The sequence below is a fragment of the Acanthaster planci genome, linkage group LG12 (assembly GCF_054643075.1).
Source record: "Acanthaster planci isolate LZ-2023a linkage group LG12, COTS_SCS, whole genome shotgun sequence".
In the NCBI taxonomy this organism is placed as follows: Eukaryota; Metazoa; Echinodermata; class Asteroidea; order Valvatida; family Acanthasteridae; genus Acanthaster; species Acanthaster planci.
This window is the reverse complement of record NC_141788.1, coordinates 10636984-10646283: the sequence shown is the minus strand read 5'-3', so window position 1 is coordinate 10646283 and position 9300 is coordinate 10636984. Positions and strand designations below refer to the sequence as shown.

General features: G+C 40.8%; 1 pseudogene; it reads left to right on the top strand.

Annotated features, from left to right (window-relative positions):
* Nucleotides 1-4099: 4099 nt before the first annotated feature.
* On the top strand, nt 4100-6782 carry LOC147797152 (uncharacterized; annotated as a pseudogene).
* The last annotated feature ends 2518 nt before the right edge of the window (nt 6783-9300 follow it).

Below are 9300 nucleotides of genomic sequence, written 5' to 3'. Positions count from 1 at the left end.
TGCTCAGGCTACAACAACCATCGAAATGCTTCAATTTTAATGTAATTTTTTAAAAAGGTGGTTATTTTGTTAACTTTGAAAACAGTGGGGAGCATGGGCGTAAATCCTGGAGAGATAGGCTACATGACTACCCCACACACCTTTTGACTAGGGAGACGGGCTGTTAAATAATTCCGGAACTTTTTTGTGACAGTGAGTAAAAAATTAAGGATGGTGAAGAACTGTTCCTACTTTACAACCAAAATTTATTCAGTAGCACTGAAAAATGAGGGTCAAGCAACAAAAAAAAAAAAAAAAAAAAAGCAGGCCGTTCTGATGTCAAATTCTGCAGTAATGTAATGTATATTAATTACATTTTATTTCCAGTTTAGACCAGGTGGACTCCCTGATCGTACTTCGTTAATCGGGAGGGAGTCCTATAAAAGGCAGAAAACAGGTCTAAAAATTTCGTAACTAAATTTTTCAACACTTGTACCCTTTTAAAGAAGCCAATTTCACGTCCGTAAATCTTATGCGTCCTTATTTCTAAAGCCGGTGTGTTAATTAAGAAATTCGACACATCACCACAACAACCAGAAAGAGGAAAATAAACTCGGAAGTAACGTTAATTCTTGTCATTGTTCTGTACTGTTTTCAGTCATTCTCTGGTTAGACTTGATTCAAGTCGAGATATCTGTGACGACTTCATTCATGCTTTGGATACATATCGAGATCGCGTGCCGGTACATACTTCGCGCCCTCTTGTGTCCACTTATTACTATGAGTTAAGATAAGAAATCCCGACTTGAAGAATCTGACAACCGTTTGTACACAGCGAATGGGCTCATCTACTAGAAGTGGTAGCAGCCAATCATATTTCTGGACTTGTTTTTACGTCGTTCACACCTGCATTAAAATGAACGAGTCTACAAGTCTGACTACTTCGGTGAAAATTCCGTATACATCATGAGAGATGATATCGTTCAAATGCAATTGTGAATAACTGCACTACATATTACAGACGGGAGTCCGATTGGCCTTATCAGTCAAGTCGGACTACGTTGTACAATAAAGGCTTATCAAATGAGGGCGCCTTACAAGGGTTATACGAATAAAGGGTGCAGTGCCCCAATTCAAAGAAAATTGTCCACCAGGACGCGGCGCACAAAAAGGGACCTCCACAGATTCTTTCGAAAAGAGGGGTCTATTTGGGCCAAGAAATGGTGGGATTGTGTCATTATGGACCGGGATCATATCTGTAGATTCAGGGGCACCCATCTAGGGGAAAATCAGTCAAAAATGTGATTGAAATATTTTTAGAAGAGCCCCAGGAAGATGAGGGATGTCATTTGAAAAATGGCCGCTTAGAAGACTTGGAAACATTGACTTTTGTGGTGGGGGGAGTTTGTTTTTGGCGGATAATTCAAAAATTCATTGGTTAACCTACTAAAAATTGAAAATCAAAAATGAAATCTGAAGGACCAAACAGCACATTGCTTTTTGTTTGAGAGGCCTCAGGGACTTCGGTTGTCTGCCATGGGGCTCCAACCTTGGTTGATTTTACACTATTTTCAATGGAGCTCGAATCGGTTCAGTGCACCCTCGAAAGGCCTGCAGGGTGCCCCCTTGCAAAAAGGCCAGAAATATGTCCGCTGAGCTCCTTAATAAAGGTTATAGAATCAAAATATTCTATATTAGAGGGTCCTGAGAGGCATGGAACTGGGGAATTGAAGAAATGTGGTACTGAACCTCTGGGCCGGACTCAGGGCTTCCAATTGTCAGCAATTCGGATGCAATCGGGTCCGAAAGTGGCACTATTTGAGCCATTTTGCAGAGGGATGCATTTTCAAAATAGCTACTTTCCCTGGCAGTGAAATTTCCTTCGTTTTAGGGGTGGTCTGCTTTGGGTGAGAATTTCTCAAAAAGTCATTGGTCAACAAACTAAAGATTGAAAGGAAAATGAAAGAGGACATGTGAAACATCATTTTCTGTGCAGTCTGAATACCTGTGAGAGTTTATTGTGTATTTTGAGTATTTTTAAAATATTTTTGAAGTATGGGGATTTGTCACTGCTGTCTGTGGGAATTTATTTGTAGTGGTTCACCCTTCAGGCCAGTAAATACTTGACCGAAAACTGCTTGTGCGGGCCTAATCACAATTTGTACGCACTCAAATTCTCTATGAAAAAGAGCAATTGTGGCCCATCAACTTGAAGATATGCAGAAAAGACAGGCTTAGGCAGGCAAAGAGAATACTAGTTTCGTTTGATTGAGATTTGGAAGAAATCGGTGCCTGAAACCTGGCTATTTTTCGAGAAGTGTAGGCATCAATATTTCAAACAAACTGGTGAGGGGCTTCACGACTGCATTTTAGGGGTGAGGTTCCGTGGAGATAAAAATCTTCAAAAGTCATCGGTTAATGAATGGAAATTTGAAAAGAAAATGAAAAATAATTAACTGGGCTTTAATTTGATGTGCGTGTCGAACGCCCGAGAAACTCGTGAGTAATTTTCCTGATTTTTTGAAGTTCGGGTATTTATCACTGTTGGCTGTGGAAGCCTATTCACTGGCCTGCAACCTGTGAGCTGCCGGTATAAACGATTAAACTGTCCCCCCTAATAAATGTGTCCCCGGACACTTTTACCGGATCGCACCCCGGTAAAAATGTCCGTGGGGATTTTGTCCCCCTGCCAAACAGTAGATTTGTCCTCCCCTGAGAAATATGTCCCCCCCCCGTGCAACTTCACAAGTCTATCACCCAGACCCTGATTCCAACTGTTTTTGCGCAACATATAGACAGACACCGTGCTTTTCCTGAAATGCTCGTTACGTTAAAACACAGTGACTGGATGGGGGGGGGGCTATATTGGGGATTAAATACGTATAAACCAACAACTACAGTCCAACTAATGTTAGTAATGAAAGATTCACGTTTTCCTTGGCCCATGCAAGCTTATGTGTCTATTGAATGATAGTCGTAAAATTGTATTTCCTTCAAGATGCCGTTTTCTCTGCCTCACAAGGACACTGATACTGCCGTATGGGATTGGTCCCCAGAAAGATTAAGTATTGGTTTCTACGCCTTCACTCCCCCAGAACGGAAATGGCCACATATGTAAAATCTGCTTCTCCAGTATCACAAAAGCAGAAAAATTGAATTCACGGTTGTCACATTCAATCCACTTTCCTGCATGTTTGACAGGTAAAAAAGCAGATGGCCGCACTTTTCGGCCGCCAGCAAAAAAAGAGACAGTAAAACTGCTTTTGTAGTAGCAGAAAAGTGGAAAAATGGATTACAATAAAATGTTCATCCTGCCTTTGAGGTAGCAGAAACGTAGAAAAGTCGAAAAATGCATGTTACAAAGACGTTCTCTATACTCTTTTGCGTGCCGCGTCCGTGATAGTGGGCCAGTTCGTTTCACGCAGATCTGGATCGCGATCAGTGATTTGTTGCTAGTTCGCTGACACCTAATGAATAGCGCCAACTGATCCAGATGGTGAAAACAAACATGCCCTGTGTTTGCCGCAAAATATTCGCCGAGACGATCAGTGTACATTTTCCGTGTCTCGTTCTTGTCACAAAACTCGCCAATATTGCCGAAAGTGGCCATGGTGTATTTTAATGACACCATAAAGAATGTTGTTGACTCAGGTTAAGTCGAGTAACAAGAGCTTAATTTCTAAACTGACATGCATGTGTCCACATACGGACATGGGAGCGGCCATGATGTGAGTGATGCATGCTGGGATACGTATGCAACATTAGGGTGGGCGACTAGCTAGTACCCGATACTGCTACAAACGGTTTCGTTAATTTCACCATTTCGTTCTACAGTCATCGCCGTTCCACTCGTCGATTTCATCATTTTGTTCGGCGACTTAATCATTTTCATTCAGTAATGTTGCCATCCCATTCGGCAATTTCACTGTTTCAATTGGCAGTTTCACCGCTCACTCCTTACATGTCACCTTTCCATTCAACAACTTTGGTATTCTATTCACCCTTTTCACCATTTGATTCTGCTCTACGTTATTCGTTTTGTATTTTCACTATTCGATTACGCCATTGTCTGATGCGGGGATTTCGCCATTTCATTCCATTTCACCATCCTTTTCTATCAATGTATGCATTGTTCATCGATTTTATCTTTCTCATCGAGGTGAGTCATAAATTGTCCGTGCAGTGATACACTCCTGGGATCAAATTAGGTCATGTGATTCACAGGAAATGGGTCACGTGACTAACACAAAATGAATCGAAAGTGCCTAACCTGGGATAATGAGTGGATCTTTTGACTAAATTATTTTGTGAAAGACCAATTGGAAAATAAAAAAAATGAAGTTTTTCCCGATTTTTCTCGAAGTGTATTCAAAACTTGAAGCAAGCCAATAAAATGATAGCTGCAGTAAATTACTTACCCCAAAGTAGCCAGTTTTGTAAACTTACGGCAAACAGCCCTAATTCTGAGAATAGTAGACTACCGGTCATCATACTTTCGTTAGTTTCAGTGCGTGTAATAGACACTGTTAATTTCCCGAGAGTTCGGCAGGGGAAATTGCCAAGGTCGATTCGGGCCAAGCACAAATTTTATCCCTTTAGTACATTAAGAAACGACTAAATCGAAGCGTGTAGTAATTAAACTGACTATAAAACTTGTTGGTTATGAGCGCGCCCATCACTGCCGTTAATGGTTATGAGAAAACTTTCATTTACTACAAACTGTGGCGAATATTTTCACTAATGAGTGTCCTCGTGGTGCCGTACCCCTGTAATTTTGTTGAAACCGAATGCCACTGCTTGTTAAGGAAGTGCATGAATAGATTATGAACAATTATCTTGGTGACATCCTTAACATAAAGACAAAATTAATTGTTCGTTGGTAATTCTGCGCTCGTCATTGATGTAGTTTAGGGATAGCACTTGAGCTATTGTGACGTCTCATTACCGTAAGGATAACGAGATGTAGAAAGCTAAGGAGAAGACATTGAAAAACTTTTGATTCCTGGGGGAAAAGCGATGATGATGATCACCCCTTGCCTCTCTCTTGCGGTTTACGTGGTAACATTTTGCAATTGGGAAATATGTTGGATTCTGTTCAGCGATTCATGCTATCTCCTTTTAGAGAAGCAACTTGCCTTGGGAAGCCGCGTCGGAGATCTGTGTTGAGATGGGCGGTGCCTTAGCCGTGTCGGAGTCCCTGGAGGAGCACGAGTTCATCTGGGAGATGTTCAGGAAGAATGTCAACCAAGCACTGGCGTAGCCGGGGGTGGTGTCCCCCACTGATTAAAAAAAAACCGAAAACGGATGAATGGATATTAAACAAGGCTAACAAAAACTTGCCCCCCAAAACCACACCACTGAAAGCTGGTGCCCCCATAAGATGCTGATGTCCCCTTTGTGCCCCCACTTGTAAAATCTCATAGCTACGCCACTGCAACTAAGGAGATCTTTGGACGGCTGAAACGACATTAAGGAGGAAGGCAAGTACGTGCGGGCGGGTGAGGGGGACCAGGAGTGTAACTACACCAACTGGGCACCAGGAGAAACCTCTGATAGTGATAGAAGTCGACACATTGAAAATTGCCTTCAGTTGTGGCGTTCCTACCAAGGTCGCTTTGATGACGTTGGGTGTGTAATTCGAAAAAATAGCTGGAGATCCATAAAGGAAAACAATTAAAAGAACAACAACTTTTAAACATGCCGGGGTCTCGCTATACAGAAACAAAAACAAAAGTAACTAAAATATTTCAGGGAGGGATCGCGAGATTACTCTAACAATAAAACTACAAACAGAGTATACATTTCCACGAACAAATTTTAAAAATTGTTTATTTCCTTAGACTGTAATCAGACTGCTAAAATCTATGAACCAACTTATTTCGCTAACAAATAAAAAAACTCTATCCTGGTTTTATCTGAAGAATTCACAAACAGACTGAGCCTTTGAATTTGAAAACCTAGACCAATCTGATCGAGACCATCTTAATTTAAACAAAATCATAGACCAAGATGTAAGAGTACAAGAAAATGGATGAAAAAATCAAGTAATTTTCGATAAAATTAGAAAAAAGAAAAACAAAAGGAAACAAATAAAGACGCGAATCCTAAAAAAAGAAACAAAAGAAAACAAAAGACCGACAATAGTGTTTAAAAGGAAAGTCACAAATCAAAAGCACTGAAGCTTAAACAACCACGTCTACAGTAGACCAGATTTTCACGGCAGAATTTGCAGATTAAAAAGGAGCAAGAAAATCACGCGGTGTTCTCACTTCACTGCCGGCCTGCAAACTGAATGGCTACTTGGAAAAGGCATGGTCAGGGGGTTAAGTGTCCTGGCCATAACTTGTATGCAATGTAAGGGGACTATCCAACTAAAAACAAAGGGCACAACTTAACTCTCAGAAAGGATGATGCGAGATAATGGGGGTGTCACATTAACAACAAACCTTTTGAGGGTAACGCTTCTATATAAAACACAACTGAAAAGTGCCCCTGCCACAGATGCAGTCATTCCGTGCTCTGTGAGAGTCTTTACTGCCGTTGCCATCCACATGTCCTGCCTACAAGCGTAAACTGACGGCCGCTCCTCATCCCACTGCCTGACTGGTCACCTCAGCCACCAAGGAGTCCTCGGCCAAGAGTGTCATTGCGTGTGGCTCGGCGTGTGGTATGAGCCTGCCTGTTGCTTCTTCAGTCTGCGAAGGCACAGCAGTGGAGAGATCATCTGCCAGTTGAATAACATTCATGAAGCTGGTGCTAAGAACATACGACTGGACAACGGCTGCAAATATATCAATTTTTAAATATTGAATATCTTAAATAAACCAACCGCTAAAAAGAAAAAGATTCCGTCTATATGGAGTAAATTCACTGCTCGAAAAACTATTTCACTATTTTTCTAAATTGTCTTTTAATTTTCCAGCTCAATTCACTCAAATAATTTTCAAATTCATCCACAGTGTAACTTGAATCTTCATTTAATTTATGCCGTAAAGAACAATCCCCGGGTGATTCGAAGAAGTGGAAAAACAACTGAAATAATCGAACTGAGTTCAAAAGACTTGTATCGATCAGTACTTCTTATCGATCAGAATCCAATGTTTGTATTTTACAAAAGAAAATTTCCGTAATAGTTCGTGAGCGTTGTGTGAACATTGATATGCGTATCAATGTAACAAAATGTCGAAATTAGTGACTGTAATTTAAGCAGTTAATGAAACTGTTCCAAATCAAGCCTCTTTCTAAAATTCCACACGGTAGCCGTTGTTACAATCTTTAACTCGAAACAATTTCATCGATTGCAAGAAACAATTGATTTTAAATAGTGTACTAGATTTCTGTGACAGCACACAAACACGACTGCAATACGAGCAATCTTGAACCTTGCGCCAGCGTACTGTATTCCCTCCTGAGTTAATTATCCTATGAATGGATACTATTCAAAGGCGAATTGACTCAGTATACAATAAATTTGTGCAAGGTTCAAGACTCCGTTTAACAACCGTTTGGAAGACAAAGGCAATGAAGAGAGTGTGTATCCTCACTCCACCAATGCTGACTGAATAATGGAACAAAAGCTGTGTACCCTGGCGAAGGGTTTAAGACACAGAAAAGTCTGTTTTTCATAAGCAGTTACTCTGGACAACGCATCAAACTCATCTCATGGCTCAAAGCATACGCTTCCCGTTTTCAGAACAACAGTAGTGGGAGTAACGTAGTTTTAAGTCGCCCATTCTTTGCACGAATCCGGACTTTTTTTCTTTCTTGGGTGGGGGATATAAGCTTTCACCACTGCATCTGTAGTGTTTGGTGCGTGCTATGAAAAAAGGCTTGCAAGGGTCTCGAAAGAGCTGTCCAGTATACAATTTTGAATTGTTCCCTTAAACAGGGTCTGCTCTTTTGACGTCACAGTAGTGTTTCTCCCACAAGTGGAAGCTAAAACTATGGTTGGTCGTCGATCATACAAGGAAAAGAATAATTCAGAAGTGTTAGAAATCAATCGTAGCCATCTGACAACCAGATAATACCGTGGAGGAAAGATACAGAAACTCTGGCGCATCAAAGTGCTCGATGATCATTGCTGCCCGGTCAGACGAAGAATAGTAAACACTCCAAAATTTGCCTGATTACTGCCTACAGCTTAGCTGGACAAGTGGGGCCAGTAATATCGTAGCAATGTTTGTGGTGTTTTCTTTGCAATTAACTACAGCTTGTCGCAGTGACCAGGAAATAGAAAAAATAACTAACATCAGATTTAATTTTGCCGTCGTAAATAATTTTTTGTAAGATTTTGATGCACTTTTCCATTATCCATGCCATGTTTGTATTTTTTTGTCACTTCAAAACATCAATTTTCCAAGTCTTTGTAGGAATTTGGCAAAGACTAGCCAGCAACATGTTGACCACCACCGGACAGTAACAAGTTCAAGAAAAACAAAATGCGCTGTTTCATCCCAACGAGTAATCATGAGATCTCATGAAAAACCCTGTTGTGAAAATTCCGTAACAAAAGAGCTTTAACTTGATAAAACACAATATCTTATGAACATTTGGTTATTTATTTATACCAAAATAAGTCCAGAAGAAAGCGTTCGATAAGGGCAATAACTGCACATGAACACTTGCGGCACACAGCCTAATAAAAGCAACTGCGCCAGCATTAAATTTGATGTTGTTGTCAGATTGTACCAAGCACCAACGATTGCATGAATATTCAACTTCCTATTCTGCAGTACACAACGTTTTAAGGATACAGTTACCAGCAAAATAAATTTCACTATTCGGAATTTACGACGCCCTTGCAAAACCTTGCTGCTTCCCCTGCAGATTACAATATTCTGTTCCGCATTAAATACATCTGCTGCGTTGGACAGGGGGCGACATGCACCCCCCACGGATTGTTAATAAAGTATCAATGGAAGTATTTCATTTATCAAGTATTAGTACCAAAACCCTTAGAAAAAACACCTCGAAATAAAAGCAAGGAGACCGTGAAAAAGGTTTTTATACTTTTTTCTCCCCCAACATCATGTTGAATGAGCCCGAAGCTCCATTCGCTTTTGAACCCCCCCCATTCCAGAAGCTGGATACGTCGTTGTTGTCTTGGTAACAATTTTATACTTGAAACGCTAAACTATTCGGGCCGGAAATTCTGTGCTCGTTAGGAAGCAACTGCAGAGAAGTGATGTCTGATCGCCGTTTGAATTAGGAGTTCGTGTTTCAGTGAGGCTCTGGACACTGAGAGTGGTGGTACAGATAAGGAGAACACCGAAACGCCGCCAAAATTTGGATTCCTCGGAAAAAAAATAATGAGGATAATTA